Source organism: Ixodes scapularis, unplaced genomic scaffold, assembly GCF_016920785.2.
Source record: "Ixodes scapularis isolate PalLabHiFi unplaced genomic scaffold, ASM1692078v2 PGA_scaffold4__175_contigs__length_147842914, whole genome shotgun sequence".
Taxonomy (NCBI): Eukaryota; Metazoa; Arthropoda; class Arachnida; order Ixodida; family Ixodidae; genus Ixodes; species Ixodes scapularis.
Window position 1 is genome coordinate 133,371,106 of NW_024609879.1, and position 18,067 is coordinate 133,389,172.

General features: G+C 45.0%; 1 protein-coding gene across 1 annotated transcript in view; it reads right to left on the reverse strand.

The window, feature by feature from the left end:
* LOC8028364 (protein kinase C-binding protein NELL2) overlaps positions 1-18,067 on the reverse strand; it is a gene marked incomplete in the record, with an annotated part of 58,704 nt that overhangs the window by 34,511 nt on the left and 6,126 nt on the right.

Here is an 18,067-nt window from a genome sequence, read left to right on the forward strand (position 1 = left end):
GGTCCAGATAAGGAGCGATGCCTTTCCTCGCATCCTTTGTGTGGGCGACGATGCCCGCCTGCGAAAACTTCCGCACCTCCCGTTGCCAGGACAACGGTTTTGGTTTCGTTTCGCGGAAAGGTGCAATGGGCGGCCGCGCCTTTCCTTCCCCGAAGCACAATCTCAAAGCGCATCGTGGGAAAGGATGACACCAAGACACGCGGTGCTTGTAGCCACACGCTGGCGACAACTTGCCTTCAAACCTGAAACTCTTTTACGCCCAGAGAACCGGCGCCCTCTATCGAGCAGCCGCGATAGACGTGGCATTTACGTATATTTTTTTTATAATTTTTAAGCTCACCATTTTTTTCTTTCTCGGCTTCAAAGGAACTTTTGACAACGTTATAAACAACCATTTCTCAGAGTGTAAGTACACTTCTCGCAAATAGCGGAAAAACCTGGTGAAATGCAGTTCCAGGGTTCCCTCATAGGCGGCGCAACAGCGCGTTAGTGTGTTCTCGACGGAGAACTTGCGACCGAAAAAGTAAGCAAACGCAAGCATGTGAACGGGTCTTTCTCGTCGTCTGCCAGCGTATATCCTGCGACACTCTGGGAGTAAGGTTACTCTTTTAAAGGAGTAAACGCAACACCGCCTTAAAAACAATTAAACGAAAAAAAAAAAGCTTCGGACAGAATTAATTATGTTGCTGTCTAGTTAAGCGATTAACCCCGAACATAATTGAAGGATTCGTGGCAGGTCACGTGTCCGTTTCTCCTCGAGTTTTTTGATAACATGACGTCAAACGTTGGAACACTTGCAGATCAAGCAGGTAGCCTAGAAAATGGGGCTGGGCGTCGATTAAACGTTTCAGCCCGATTAAGTGCCACCCTTTGATCGGTTAATTATTCGATTAATCTGCGTCGCTAATTTCAATGCAAAACATTTTCTTTCAAAAAGTCAAAATTAATTTTTTGTTTTGATTTTGTTGATAATGTGATAAATGGTGCAATATACAACTTGGATTGTGAATCAACCTCGATGTGTCTTTGAGAACAGTCAAGAGACACTCACTTAGAGATTATTACTTCAGCTGCATGAGGCAAAGAGGTTTGTTGATATCCTCCGGCAAGAGCTGCCTCCCTTGATTGTTTCACAATAGCCTTTGCTACGTTAAACAGACACTCGAACGACGTTGAGGTGGCCGGGACGCGTGGAACCTTCTGCCCCCCCCCCCCCCCCCCCCTCCCCCTTGTCAGGAGTTACAAATATCGCCCCTACAGTTTACTTTATTCTAAAATTTGACCTAAAGTTTACCCTTCATACAGGTGTGCTCGTCCACGCCTGCGTGGTGAAAGCCTTTAAATATTACTTTCATTTGACCGATTAACCGGTTAAAAATGTTAACCGCGATTAAAGCATTAATCAAATAATCGGTACGTTAATCGATCAATCGCCCAGCCATACTAGAAAACAGAGTATATCGCGTATTTGTTTAGTGCTGGAGTGAGCCTCCAACATCCTGTAAGAACGGTCAAACTTTTCTAAATCTGTTGCAAAACAAGGTTCTGCTAACCAAGCAGTGAACCTGTACCGCAGATTTCTAGTCACTTTTCCAGTTTGCCAAAAGATGATGTTAAAAAAAAAAAGCGGCGAGGACCAAATTTAACAAAAACAATTCCATTACTTAGCGAAGAAAAGGGGTATTTGCGGGACGCCATTTTGATGGACATTGTTCGCAGCGAATCCTGAGAACAATGCTCGTGGACAACTTTTTCTGGTACTTAAGAAGCAGCGAACTCCGCGCGTGCACAACTTTGGTCGGTGCTCGAAGTTCGCGAGCGGATGGGTACTCATTTATTTGTTTCCAATACTACTAACCCCATTCAGGGTTGTTGTAGGGTGGTACAGTTTGAAATATTACAAGCAGAAAAAATAGCTTTGGCTTCACTGACTACAAGGAATGCACGAGGATAAAGACTCAACGTTCCTTCCACAAAATCAGGGGGGGGGGGGGGGGGGGGGGATCGGTGGCCGTGTGTGCTATACTTCGTCTCGCCTTAGCATGGACTATTGTTAGCCGCGCGTTCTAAAAGCGCGAGCTAGTTGCTTTGAATGAAGCCCCGGCGGCTGCATGAGCACTCGTGCAGCGAGTACTCCAGCCAAGGTAGTCAAGGCTAGCCGCTCGCGCTAGCACAGCATTCGCGGTTAGTCCATGCTAAGGTGAGACGAAGTATAGCGCACACCAGCTCGGAGCACGTGGAGCGAAAGCTCGCGCTGCAGAGCCCAGGGATCCTGGGCTCAATCCCCACAACTGCCCGTTTCGATCTGGATGAGCATCGTACCGGAGTGCGGTCGAGTATCACTACTGCGTGGTGCACGTTAAAGACCCTGGGCTAGCGGTTGCACCGCACTGGCTAAATTGCTCATGTATACAGCTGGGAGACAAGTCTGCCGTTGAGGCAGACTGAGTTCAGGCTGCATAAACACACACGCAACCCAATTTTTTTCCACAAAATCAGAATCGTTGTTATTGGAAGACGATAAATGGGATCTAGTTCTGGGCAAGTGCTGTGAGTAACGTCCAACAATATAGCGTCTTGTGAACATCCCTTATTATCTGAGTTAACTCCGCGCGCGAGGCAGAGCTCAGAGCAATAGACCCTTTCGAAACATCCATCTACCCACCCTGTGCAGAGCCAGACCCGACGCTCTAATGGCGGTACTACACAGCTTGTCCACGCCAGAAAAAGGGGAATGTCTTCGAAAGCATAGGGCAGAAAGGGGAAAATATGTTCTACGTCAACTTCTACACAAAATCGAGGGTGCATAATTTAGCCGAGCATGATCACCTGTCACCGCCATCAGAGCGGCAATATTAGAGGTTTTGGGACTGCCACAAGATGACTGACATTTGAAAAGGGTCTATTCTGGAAGCAGGCATTATATACGACACAACAGGGAAGACCTAAAGAGAGCCAGGATTTTTACTGACGCTCAAGGGTCACACCAAGTGTGTACGGGCAGCTGACCCAAAATCAAAACTGCAAGGAACATTCAAACGATCACCAAAGAGTTGGGAACGAAGGGCATCGGGACACAGATTCCCGGCAACGAGTGGGCTCACCGAAGCAGATGAGGCAGAAAGTAGTAAGAGCTCTGCGACAGGCCCAACCACTCGTGAGGTCAAAGAAGATACGGAAGACCAAAAGGAAAAGGCCGAACTAGCCAGACAAGCTAGGAAAGCCTACCTGAGGGAACTCGTGCCGACCGAGGACTACCCGCTACCCAGGGGGTATACGAAAGATGGAAAGCGATCAGACTTCGAAGAGTTTGAACCAGCACGTCAGTTACATCGGCCAAACTAGCAGCTTTTGGGCTACTTAAAGAAGAGTCAATCTGCAAGACATGCTGCGAAGACAAGACGGCAAGCATCAGACACTCGCTACTGGCGTGCAAAAGCCTAGAAGAACATCGAAAAACGGCGTGGGAACTAGCAGCCAACGACAAACCAACACTGGTAGCTTGGACCCATTGCCAAGAGGCGAAGAAACACACCAAAAGGCGTTCCTTGATTCCTTGGTGGACTTCATCAGAAAGTCCGGGACTCAATCATCTCTGGGACTCAAGCACCATTGACATACACTCCACCTTACAACCCCGCGCGCCCCCATGCCCGAGTCTCATTGCACACCACCATAGCCTCCTCTATAGTCACAAGGCTTGGCAGTTCGACAACGGAGCCATAGAGTGCCCAGTCGTAGATTTGGAGCGCGAGAATCCGGTAGCACAGTATTTCTCGGGGAACTTGTAGTCACCGCATTGCGTTTGCAGCGGCGAGGACCCAAAACACGATTTTCATACCCGCCGAGAAAAGAAGCGGTGGTGCAAGGAACGCGACGAGCACGAAAGGTCGTTCCATCGCTCGGGACAAGCGTGTTTCGACGTCTCGCCGCAGCGGGGCGCCCGTCACGTGGCTCTCCTCTCATCCGTTGTCTGCCGCTCTACCTTTTCACTTTCGGCGGCCGCGGCTCGTGGCGATCTGCCAGGCTTTTCCAATATAGAGGAGGCTATGACACCACCTCATAATCATAAAAAATGCAGGTTTTCATCAATCAATCAATCAATCAATCAATCGATCAGTCTATTGATGTGTTGAAGAACATGTGTTGAACAAATCACTGATTATAAAGAAAAAAAATACCCGGGCCTCTCCTTTGACGAAATATGCAACAAAATAATCTATTTCGTCTTAATAGCAGTACAAAAAATAAAAAAATAAACTGCTGCGGCAGCCAGTATAGTTGTTTTGGAACCCTTAAACGTCATATGGGGGCGCCAATGTCATTTTGTTTAGGAGTAAATAACTGCTATTTTAAAATAATGCAGCGAGAGAGAGCCGTTCGTTACACGTGCCACAACAATTAGAGCTGGTTAATTTTAGAGCCCGATTCTAGGGCGATTCGGCCGCTCTGCATGGCTACGGGTACCGGAACAAAAAAAGATGAACGGCATTCCACGCGTCGAAACCCGAGGAATGTCATGAGTAGGATGGTTCGAATAACAGCTGGGGACGTTAAATTACTCTCCAAGCGCCACGGATGCTGCGGTATGCCGATTTTTGTTTTCGATTTTTTATGTATAAAGCGCCGTTTTATCTCATACCGGAACACACACATTGTGCGTTTCCGCTATTCTAGAATTTCATTGCACTTCCCGCGTGAGCTCGTCGAGATGACGTATGTCGCATCGATGAGCAGCTGGCGAAAAATAAGTGCAATAAAATAAAAATGAGTAAGGTAAGAGTTGCTATTCTCTGTTGCATGCTAAGAAATGTAGGCCAATTAAGCTCTTTCCACAAAGTCAATCACTCTCCCCTTTAGCACAGCGAACGCTGAAGAACCTTGTTCTGGTGAACAGCGATCGCTGGAGTGGAAAGAGGAAAACCGCAATCATGGCGAGCAAAGAACTTTGTTCTGCTGTTCTTTTTCTATAGCTGCGGCGAACTATAATGTTAATGTTTCGTTTAGGGTCAGTCTCACAAGGGCTACACGCAACGAACACTACTTGCAGACACGGCAAATGTAATCTAGGTGGCGCGAGGTACAGCCTGATACAAAGGGCAGTAGCCACTACCATGTAGCTATCCATCTACACTTTTTTTTTTTTTTTTTTTAACGCTTGAGGATCACCAATTGGCCCCCCAAAACATTTGTTTTCAGGCTATACTGCGTAATATTGATCGCTGCGCCACAAAAACTAAAGTTGTGTTGACGGCTAAAAAAAACAAAAACATGTGGTTTTTGTGGGAGTAAGGTAAGTAAGTAAAGTAATGTTATCCTAGTTTAAACTTTTTGTTTTATGGTTCGCCCTTACACTTTTATTTTTGTGGCCCACTTAAACAGTGAACTCACAGGAAGCAAGAAAAACGCATTTTGTTTCGTGGTACCTTGTCGAAACGGGTTCAAAAGGATGGAAATGCTGCAGTTTTGAGAGTAGGACCCCCTTAAGCCTAATAATAAAACAGAAAAAAAATTAATCTCAAGGCATTAAACTATAGTTAAATGAAAGCCCTAATTTGGCATCAAGATTATGATCGCGCACACCATACTAGAAAAACTATTGGAACACCGGAGAAAAAAAGGAAAAAAACGATTCTTCGAAGTTCCTTTTTTTTTTTTGGAAGGGGGGGGGGGGGTGGATTTTGATACACCATCTAACACATTTTTGCTCGGAGCGAAAGCAAACTTGATTCTAAAACGTACAAAGAAACAAAAGACAAACAGAAAAAAAAAAAAGACGTGTGCCAACCAATGAAAAAGGTTTTAAAGCCTTCGCGTGGGATTACCTGTTCAATGTACAACGAACTCTCTAGGATATCAGAAAGGCTGTAAGAAAGAAAATTTGACGCGTTTAAAACCAAGCCCCAAAACAAAAACGAAAAAACTAAACAAAAAACATCGTCGAATTGAAAATACCGACGGCACGTTCGCACGTACTAAACTTCATTCTTTGGCTACGATGTCGAGCTCTTGGCAGGCCGACAAACGCTGCACAGCCAAGGCACACCAGCCCGCATCACAGGACAGGATCAAAAACAAAGTGGCAACAAGAACTGCGGCAGAAACGCCATAAATTAGGAAAAGGCGATAACACGTACAGCGCGGATTTTCGAATTCCGAGGTCGACCACACATAGAGAAGAAAAAAAAAAGTCTGCAAAAGAAACGAGAAAAAAAAAAAAAAACTCCTTTAAATGATAGAAAAAAAATGGCTGCTCATGTAGCGAAAGGTGGACCGGTTCGTCTCTGAATGGATCGAGCAAAAAGTAGGCCTACCGTATACAAGTTCGAACAGTGCGTGCGTCGGATCATCATTCTCAACACCCGATTGGTTCCGGAGCCCCAAAGAGTGAAAGAGTACGGCACCTTCCGACGCAGCTGATTGGATCAGGTAGCTCCGGGAACGCGTGAAGTGGCTCATTTGCTACAACGGCATTGGCAGGCTGGCATCTAGCCTCTGCTCCAGTCCGTCTCGGAGTCTTGTCGCCCGAGAAAGATTAACATCAGATTCCACTTATCGTACCCCTTCCTAACTCTGGATCAAAGTCAAGGTCAGGAGCAGTGAACTCTGCAGGTATAGGAGCCGCGCGCACCGGGGAATCTGGGAAGGGGGCGATCTGAGACCGCGAACCATAGCCAGTGTGGACCGATCAATCGCTATGGCCTCGTTCCACTACCCGAACAACCAGCCAACGCAATCAAACATTTTTTTAGCTCATGGTTTACACCATGAACCTAATCCTAGCAGCGCAAGATTGTTACTGCTGGTTCAGACGTTTCATCACCATTGAATTGAGACCGATTTTGTTACCATTCCTTATGGCGAGATGATTGCCATGGCAACCGAGGTCCTCGCAACGCCTCGTAGTGGAAAGCAAGAAGTCGTAACGCACTTGTCAACAAGAGCGTGCTCATCCTGGACTACCAGCTCGTACTTCGACCGTGGGCACAATTGCAGAGATTTGTGATACAGTAATAGAGGTCCTACCAATGTTGGAAGCAGTGAAAGCTAGTTCAGACGCTCGCCTTTAGTTACAACCAGTGTTTTAGGCGTTACCAAAAAAGTAACAATACTTTACTCCTTACTTGCAAAATAAAGAACGTTACCGATCGACGTTACATTAAAGAAAAAAAGAAGAAAAAACGTTACCGCTACCGATACAGAGTACCGCACGCTAATTTTGCATTACTTTTTATTTATAAATTGACAGTAACAGCGTTTATTTTTCTTTGTATCTTTTGGCGACAGCGTTTTCTGACACTAAAAATCTAAAACAAAAGGCGTGGGCGGTTTTTTTTTTTAAGTGGAGCATTTTGCGTGAAGAAAAGACCGGCAAAATTTTAAAGGTATGTGAAGAATGAGTGCAGTAAATATACTTCGTTTCCAGACGGAGCCGATTTTATGACCTAATATGACCAATCAAGCAGTGCCAAAAGCGCAGGTCTCTGGGCTTCTCTTGTTTCTGATTGGTTCAGCGATGATAGAACACGTACATGGGCACGACGAACACCATGATGGTGCGTTTTTGACGCATTGCAATTGGTCCCATCAGCGCGTAGCGTCGGCTGCGTCTCGATTGAAAACAAAGTATAGAAACACGAAAAAATGTAACTTTTTTTCCAGGTTTTTGAGAAGATGGAACGAGTCACGTAACATCGTTACCCGTTACTTGAAATAAGTAACGTAAGTACGTTACCTGTCGCTGTTTTCAAAACGTACCGAGTACTTTACTACGTTACAGAAAAACAGTAACGCGTTCTCGGTAACGCCGTTGCTTGCAACACGTTACAACCAACGCTGGTTGTAACCGAGTGCGCTGCGCGCCCTTGTGCTCTCTTACGACGAGAGAGCACATTGGCGCCATCTCTGAGGCAGCCTCGGAACTCAATTTAACTAGAGCGACGGTTCTGCAGTTTTCGCAAGGTCACATGTACGTCCTATCTACGACAAATGGCCGCTTATAATACTGTCAAAAGTGTTTGAAACCCACGCGGAAAGAATGATGCACGCAAAAGAAAAGCAAATGCGTCGTTTCAAATCACCTCCAAACGAGAACATTTAAGCTTAGCCACGAACACATTGTGTACAACATCGGAACTGGTGGCAATTCATCGCCACCAGTTCCAGTTTGTCTTAAGTTGGTCAGAAGTAAAGGTCAACCGCATTTATTTTGAAAAATATTTGCTGCGATTGCCGCAGGGCATGCGGCGGGCCCCTGTCGCCTTTTTATCTGTCCAAAGCGTCTGGACTTTCCCCATTCGGCCTCCTCCCCGAGCTAGCTTAGAAGTGAGCAAGGGTCGTGTGACCCCACCACTTTCGCCAGTTGTCTTCCTTTTTTTTCCTCCGCTCTCGCGTTTTTTGTTTTTTTGTTTGTTGTTTTTTATATTTTTTTTTTGCGCTTGGTGCGTTGCAACGGGCGGGCTACGTCGAAATTTTAATTGACGATTATGACGCTCGTGCCAATTAGATCGAAGGAAAACGTAAGACATATTTTTCAAGGTGCCAACATTAAAACCTACTGTTCTTTCGTATTTAAGGACCTCTTCAGCTTCCCTTTAAGTAGTTTGTCAATGCTAACAAAGGAATACATTTGACAAATATTGCACCCACCAGGTAGCGCTGGAGCTCGTTTTCGATTTCCGTGCATGCGCGTAGTAGTCAAACTGCAGTCGAACGTTTGTCCAACTTCGTGTTAAAAGACGAAAAAACTTAACCTGATCGATAAGTTCGAGAGTAAGTAAGTATGAATTTGTTTGTGAGTCATGAACTTTATGTTTTTTGTATATCGTCGCGGTACTTTGTATTAATTTCCTTCGTTGCTAATAAAAAAAAAAATTTTTTTTTAAAGTTTAAAGTTGGATAACCTAGCATTTGACACAAGAGCACCGACGACGATGGCCTATGACAATACATATTCCTCCAAGGTCAGTCATAAAATGAAATAAAATTTCGAAGGTTTTGAAAGGTTGATATTGAGAAACAACATTTAACGGTGAAGCAGGCACAAGCCTGCTTCACCGTTAAAGTCATGAAGCAGGTGGCAGTACTTTCAACTAGAAATTAGAATAAATAAGCGGCGCACGTAGTAAGCAGTCACCAGCTTCAAATCTAGAAACAAATATTGACTATAAAGCTGAGAAACATTTTTTTTGTTGTGCCTAATAGAACTAGCAATATGAGTATAGGACAGTATGTACGACCCGTAGAACTCGAAGTATTTAAAGTGCATCTCAGAGCCATTATTTGCGAGTCAGCGAGAAGTAATGATTCGACATTTCTCACTTGTAGTACGGACAGGAGATCAAGTTATGCTCAAAAGAGCTGTGTTTCCAACAAAACTACAATTCTCGTGCACTTCCGACAAAAAAAAAATAAATATATAAATAGAGTTATTGGTGACGCGCGAAGGCTGCAGCAGCGCTCGGCTAGGACCCGGGTTCAATCGATGATTTACTGACCGAACACGAGCTCCAGACAAACGCTGACGTAGCGTTCGGCAACGCCAGTCGAACACTGCGTCAAGCAAACAAATAATTTATGATTATAATGCATTTAAATGCCAAGGTGCAAGCGACCTGGCCAAGCAGTCCAGCTCGCTTGGTTGTTCTCCCCACGAGTTTAGTTCTCAATTTGGTCGCTAGGGGGCGTGATGACCGCATGTCCTCCCTAGAGAGAGCATCTCGGACCACGGGGAGCGTTTGCAATTTAATGGCGGAGGCCTCCTGCGGAGATCGGTCGCATGTGCGCATGCGCTGCCTTCTTCGCGTGTCTAGGATCGGAAAGCAGATGGAAAGGCGGAGACGTTTGCAGACGATCGACGCTTTCGGCACCTTCTTGCAGCTCGCATTGCAAACGCGGCCCATAAACCACAGGACCTTGATCGAGTTAGAAGCTCTAATACAGGCTCTACTCCTGCCTATATGCGGAGTGCAAGTTCGTCTGCTTCCTTTGCAGGGGTTGTGGTGACGTCAGAACGCAGAGCTCTGATTGGCTCTGATTGAAGGCTAGTGGGTAGACATCAAGGCCGCTATCCTGTCGATCAGAGCCAATCAGAGCTCGGCGTTCTGACGTCACCACAACCCCTGCAAAGGAAGCAGACGAACTTGCGCTCCGTATACAGACGACTTGATTAAAGAAATTTAGATCGTGGAAGCCCGGGGATTATTAGAATCAACTGACACCAACAAAAGTTCATTAGCTGATTCGGAATCTGAGTGCACTTTATAAAAACTAGAATTGCACATCCGCTGCCAAGACATCGGTCGTTCTAACAAAAGAGAGCCGCGGAAAGTGACAAACTGTGAACAGCACCGACAGCAACATTACTCCAGGCGTGTGGTCAGCATCGGCCTCGTAGCGTGCCTCTGTACATTTATACGAAATCGCAGCTATAAAGGGTAACAGGAAACTAACTCGGAGTCATTCCGGGGCTCAAAGCTTGTTCATTGATTCTTCGTGGTCGCCGAAAAATTGGCTTCCTGTAGCGGTTCCGAATTGGACCGCGGAGATGTTTATGGCAGAAAATGAACTAATGGTCATCACTCGCGAAATGACCATTAAAGTTTTGTGTTTTCGCCATTTACCTACAAACACCGAAGTAAGTACCTAAGCACTTTTTCTATCGCCCCTATCTTGCTTCCTTCTCTAATCAGTACAAGGAAGACTCGCAAGTATACTCCGGTCACGCTAATGCCCCCAGGAAGTTCGGGAATTTGACGACGCGGCTGCCCCCTTTTCTTTTACATATATAAACCACGATTTCGTTTCTAACACCGAAAACCGAAAAAAAAAACACATTAAAATTGCTAAAAAAAACAAAACAAATTCCTTAATTTTTTTTTTTTTTTTTTTTTTTAATTTTAAGAACACCGTGAACCCAGAAATCGCGTAACCCTATAGCGATCAATAATGGGAGAAACTAGTGAACGACTCTGGCTTCAAAAGTTGTAGCGATTCTTAGACGCAGATAGAGTTTCAAATTCCATATGCAAGTCACATCATCTCAGGCGGTCTGCTGTTCAGCGTTCACGATGACCGCGCGCAAAGTCTTTACTAAAAAAGGCTACGTACAGTGTAAAGGCCACGTACAGACTTACAGCAAGAGAACATACTGGCACGCTGGTGCCATTTATTAGGTGACCCTGGGACCCTTTCGATCCCCCCCCCCCCCCCCCCCCCTCAACCGGAGCAAAACAATCTGTTATTTTTTTTTAACCTTAGAACTTTTTGACGAAGTTCAACTTTGTGGGCAGTGTTGCCAGACTTCGCCACAAAAATGTAAAGTTTTTTTAGAAAATAATTTACCGGTAGTTACTTTTCATTTTTAGATTATAACCACTAGGCGTTTTCACAATATAACAGTAAACACACGCATCTAAAGATCTGAATGACTTTCCAAACGGCAACAACATAATCTAATATACATTGAATCTTTCCTTCGCCAGGTGGGGTTAGCTCTTTCAATTTCCGCGCACACGCGTAATCGTCGAATTTCAGTCTAAGTTCGGTCAAACTCCGCGTTTAAAGTTCGAAAAAGTCGAAGCACGTCGAACTCGAACCTCGGCATGTTCGGCACGTCGCCAATCACGACGACGACAGTTTCTGCATGCACGGCGATTATCTTATCTTAAGAAGATGACGACAACAATTTGAAACCAACCCCGTACACATCTTCCTGCGTCACGAGGACGAAGTCGTCGGTACAGCGGCGCCATTCAAACCGGCGCCGCGTTAGCTCTTGCACCCCCTGTAGCGCAAGCAGCAGCTGCGGAAACACAGAGAGCCCAGTTTTCATAGAGACAGCCAACCCAAACCGCGACCAGCGTTTGCGGTTTAATGGCGGACGACAACTCCAGCGCAAATTGGATACTTGTGCGCATGCGCGCGTCATTTCGTGCGAGGAGGATAGAGATCGGAGAGGCTGAACAAAGCTTGGAGACGCATGTAGACGATCGACACTTTCCGCTCCTCCCCGTACATGGCATTGCAAACGCGGTTCATAAATACGTGATCCGGGTCGATGAGTTGGAGACACTCTCCAATCTAGGCACTCTAAAAAAAAAAACATCGAGATTTGGATTGTGCACTGCTCGCACGCCCATAACTCCAAAGCCATTCCACTCAGAAGGTGTGGCGAGTGTCTACCAATGGATGGAAGAGTGACTCTAAAATAGCAAAAAGAAACAAACAAGAAGTTGCGAATCGGAGGTCAATATACAAGGTGTTCTGTAAATCTCAATCCCTCCGTGAACGCTCAAGCCACAATCCTAAAGACATGTGCATTTGTCCTTCCGATGGCGGTATACCCTTCAACGCGAGACGCTTGAAATCGAGCGCTTTCAATCGTTCCTATTCCAACTCAAAATTAAAAAAAAAAAAAAAAGCTTCCAGGAAACTGACATTGCATGAACCACGTTGTGTTTTCTATTGTCACGCAAAGGCGGTGCCTTCGGTTGTGCGATGGAGCACACAAAGATGGCGCGCATATGCGCAGTTCCTACACCTTTTTTTTTAAACACGCTTCGTCCACGAGCATCATTGCAGGACATTTTGTTTATTCCTAAAGAATAACTAAATCTTTATTAAATCAATAAAACAATAACGTAGATGCGTGATACTGTCGAGACCGGTTTTAAGTTATAACGAAGTCAACGGAAATCACTTCGATATATCCGCTATTTCGTTATAACTGACTTCGGTTATAACGAAGTGCAAAAGGGAACGGGAAATCGTGATCGCTTCGCTGTAGCCGCTATTTCATTATAACCGACTTCGTTATAACCGGTCTCGACGGTATACGTTAGGACTGATTCAGGTTGCGCGATTTTGCATGCCAATTCGCGGGTGCAGCGTCGGGCACCGTAGCTTCCCCCAGGCTTTTTTTTTTTTTTTGCCGCACGGGCGACGTTGAAACTGAAAAATCGCAAGTAAAATCGCGACATGCGAACCAGGATGCATACGTTGCTACAATTGGAGGTGTGCAAATACTGCTTAGAATCAAACGCCGCTTCATTCATATGCTTCGCAACTGCAAACAGAGCCCGTATATCGCGGGTCTCTATAGAAACTGGTAAAACCGAATGACGCAGCACTATTTGACTGGTCCCTATATGTACGCGTACAATCCTCGGTCATATTACGCTTCTACATTATGGTGGATCGAAATTCACGATTCTGCAAGGGTGGTTCACTGAATCCAATGCCAAGTATGTGTCGGGACTGTGAATGAATATCACATATTCCCGAGGTTCTATTGGCATTAATATGGCATTATGGTCATTTATAACTCTTCCGGGGAATACGTCACGATGCGCCCCGCCATTTGTTCGACTGAAATACCTTTTTGTTCTTGTTTTTTTACGAGATTTTACAGAATTTCGTATACAAGAAAGAAATACGCCTCATTGTCAACAGGCTGTCTTTTGTACGATGTATTGGGCAGTGCGACTGAGGCACACGGCCGACTGTAGGGGACATTCTGTGGATGGTGGTGGTGTCAAATTTTATTATCAATATGACGCCCTGTCCGGCGCTAAGAATAAAAAAGGTTTACAAGAAAATATCAAAATTCTAATTGATTGGTGTTTAATGATACCAGATCAATTACAGTCCTCTGAAACCTTACGATCGTTTGTCAAAAAAAGCAGAAATAGACAATTTGGTGAATGTAACCCTAAAGATTAAACGACAAAAAACAACAAAACATTACAATAAAAAAAAATATACGCGTCCGACAATTTAACTACTGTTTATTAATATTTCATGACTCATCTAGAATGGTCCCGGGGGTACATCGCAATGTATGCAGTTGTTCAGTCGAAATTCCTATTTTACTGCACGCACCGGGGTGTTGATGTCCAAGAAAGTTAGTGATGTTGGCCTAGCTGTACAGGCCAGGCCATTTTCTGCTTGACACGTTTCTGCAATCGCACAAAAGCTTTCGCTGGTCCACAACGCCTGGTCTCAACTCGCTTTCTTGCTTTCTCATACCCGTACTTCTAGGTACCTACATTTTTTTTTTTCATTCTGCGGGTGCTTGTCTCAGAAAACAATTTGTTAAAAGTTAAACAATGAAAAAATAATAATAAACAATATCAAGCTTTCTTTTTTTTTTTTTTTTTTACTGAGGGTCATTTGTCAGGTTTAAAGTGAATTCAGACAACTGCTCGTTTCGACATGAACGGACTACATACATCGAGTCCTCGTCTTTTGCACAACCTATATGAGCAAGTGACAATTGTGTCTATCGCGTCTCCAACTCGTTGCTCGCCCTCTCGCGGCGGAAACGGGAAGCGCTCTAGTGAGGGTCCCCCGGTTCTCATGCTCAGCGGGCACGGTGGAACTGCTCCCAATCATGGCTCGCGAACAGTCACTTCTGAATGCAAATGCTCTTCAGTGTTCCAATGTAGTGCTGCAGCCGGTATGGAATTGCGCCTTACTAGAGTGTTTTAGTATCGCATATAAGAGCAAACGCAAGGGCTGTAGGTTAGCGTTGCCTGCTCCACATATGCGCATCTTCGCCATGCTCCAATCCTAGACCGCAATTTATGGCTTCGCGCATGCGCAGTGTAAAGCACGCAACGCTAACGCAAAGTGCTTGCATTGGCTCGTATGGGCAATGCCAAAACTCACTACTGTTGCACCGGTTTTCCGACGCCAACGAAACGTGCGGCAGTGAGCAGACGTCCAAGCGGATAGGCGTTCCTTGAAACGGGAAAGGCTTGAGATTGGCAAAGCTACGGCGCGTAAAAATGAAGAGAATAAATGTTCAAAAAAGTTTTGAAATAAAAAAAAAGCTAAATTCGTTTTATTTTTTATTTTTTATTTTTTTTTTTTGCAGTTTGGGACATCTGGTTTGGAATAATTGGCGGCGAATTTGGAAGTTCTGACAATTGTCCAAAGTCGTGAATTTCATAGAACCGTATGCTTTACCCACAATTAATGTTATTTTACACGGATTTCTCGGACTAGCTAGAATGTTATAATTGATTTTAGACTTATTTTATTTTATAACTTGCGAATTAAAAGTGTTTCAATTGGCACCAGTGATGATAATTTGACAACTTTGGATTGCCACAGTTGTTCGCTCGTTTGAAATTAGATTATAAACAACAACTTATATAAGAGCTTGAAAAAGAACGTATTAAAATATCTGAATTGTATAATAATACAAAAAGCGGTACACGTCACAACCACAAAAAAATTGCGGTAAACGCCATAATCACAATGATACGCCATTTAACTATAATCGCTCCAATCACAAAGGTCCCATTTTGTTTTCTTGTGCTCAGGCAAGGCTCGGGTCCAATCTATGAGCCGCATTCAAATACCGTCACTGGGGGATACTGCGAACCCCACGCTACGTCATCAAGTTTTGCGAAGGAGAGATTAAAAGAAAACGATCGCTTTTGCATTTGAAATTCCACTGAAACAAAGAAGTTTCTTGGTCAGTGGCGTTGCGTGCGAATAGGCTTGGGTACCACCAACGCCGGCAAGCTGGTGTAATGTGAAAAACATTGTAAGCGAATACCGTTGCACGGCCCCTTTAAAAGCACACACGCTTCGGTTGTCTGACTCTGGTTACGTTTTGGGGGTTTTGTAGTGAAAACAGCGTTTCTTAATTTATACGTTTCGGGAACATATTCCCAACTAATCACCCATGGCGATATTTCATAAAATTTGGATTGATTCTGTACTTGTTGTCCTGGGAATAATGCTAAAGCAATTAAAAATCTAAATACCCTAAAAACCCAGTAAAGGGCCCGTACATTAATATTTCACACGAAAATTATTTGAGTGAGCGAGAGCAGTAAGAATACGCGAGTATCACCCTGGTCTTTTAAACATACACAATATTTCGTGATACGTCTAGGGTGTATGAAAGACCCTGTCTTTAAAGGGACACTGAGCTCTTCAAAATGTTTTGAAGTGCCCGTATATGACACGTATGTCAGAAAATAAAGTTTTCACCAACAACTTCTTCGGCTCAAAAATTACGCTGTGAAACATCTGGAGTAAAGAGAGAAACCAAAATCACCACCCCATATCGAGAAATTAATCCAAAATAGAAGTTAGTTTCGGTTTCGTTCCAGATTTAAAACGTGCCTGCCAGCGTAAATATAGCTCTTAACACCGCTTCTGTCTTCAGGATAAAGAGGTGACCTGCGTGCATAACACCCTAGCTTCCTCGCACACGCGGGCATAATTTGTGTCCCTCAGTGAAGCCAGCACACTAGACAGGCTCAGCGACTGGCATACTGGCACGCATATCCGACCCTCACCTTGACCGCCATTTCGGAAAACTGATGGCGCCACCTATCATCTGGCTGCCGTTGTGGGTAGGTCGTCTGATACTCAAGCATTGCTGAGGCGCACCCACGGCCTCAGCAATGCTCGACTATCAGACGATCTACCCACACCAGTAGCAAGATGGCGGCGCCCATAGGCTGTACCTGCAAACGCCCATATGGACAAACATTTGCATGCTTCGAAGATGCCTGAGGCGTGTCCACGGATGATTCTGTCATAAATGTCCGCGCAGAAGTCCGTGTCCTTTGTATGACATAAGCAGTGCGGCTGTGGCTTGAGTCAGCAAAGCAAATAAACTCCTTTCCTCGAACTAGAAAAAAATATATTTCGAAAAACAAAAAGAAAACTACAGCTTTTTCATTCGTTACAGAATACTGCTGTGAGGCACCGTAAATTAAAAGTTCGAATTAGCTATTTTGACATATAATTATCTCTTTGCCGGATCGACGTTTGACGGCCAAGGCTGCAGCTGCATACCTTCAGACAGCGGTTTCATTTTTTTTATGTTAGTGGTTTTGCGACATGACATGAAAAGAGATCCGCTCTTTTTTATGTAGGGGCATTATTAATTTTCTTTAGATGTTTCTAAACGGTAATAAAACCCTTTTATGTGCTCTACGAGACAAAATATAACAAGTATAAGACAAAGAAATCGACGCTGTTTCGGTTAACGGGGAAGCAAATGAGCAATCAAGAGCAAACTTGGCAGTTAAGAATGTAGAACTTTACGACCATTAGGACGTATTAAGCTAAACGTTGTGGATCAAACCTGGTAGGTTTGTGAAACCACTGCATCGCTCATATCAATTGAGGAAGGGTAGGGTGTTTCCTCGCACTGGCAGATCAGACTCGAGGAACAGTTGCTTGCAGTCAGTGTCGATCGAAAACTTTTGAGGGAACTCTCAAAGGCCGGCTCCTTAAACGCCTGTTAGTGGCTACTAGTTAGGAGGGCGGGTTTCGGAAGGTTCATCGGAACTCATTTTTGTTTGTTTTAAACTTGTCATTTTGGAGGATTCTACATGGAACCTCGCTAAAAGAGCAAAAATAAACAATAATGCGCAGCGTGATATATGTTGCTCGTGTAGCCTTCGGCAACACTTGCCTTCCGGCCCACCATTGTCCGCAAAACGCATCAAGAGGGCCCCAGTACAAAAAAGAACTCCGTAGCCGTCCTTCCGACTGGTTAAAATTACAAGATACTTCAACGGGACCGCCAGCGTCGACAGCTTTGCACCTTCCGACGAGGTGAGTAGGAGGCCACGCTTACATTTTGTTGCGCTAGCACGGTCTCGTACAACGAGCTCCAAAAGACCAGCTCGTCTGAAGGGAACTTTATGGCATACCTGGTTCCCTGTGTAAATGAAAAAGGAAAGGGAACGAAGCTGCTGCGAGTTTTCGTCCTTTTAGTCCGAGCTGTTTTGAACGGAAACCGACTAGGACTTCTCTGTCGCGGAGGCAGCGGTCGGGCCCAAACCGCGCCATCACGTCAAAGTTGGAGCGAGAGCCTCGCTGCGGCGCGCAGATTCACTATGCAAAACCGTGCCAAAAAAAGGAAAGTGCACGCGCAAGGATTTGACACACGGGCACGGGAAGGGAGAGATCCCCGATACCACTGCATACTAATGACGGCGGAGACGGGCGAAAACGGTCTCTGAATTCCGCCAACGTACTCGACGTCCGTCCAAAGCGCGGAGTGCAAGCAGTACATAGAAACACATTC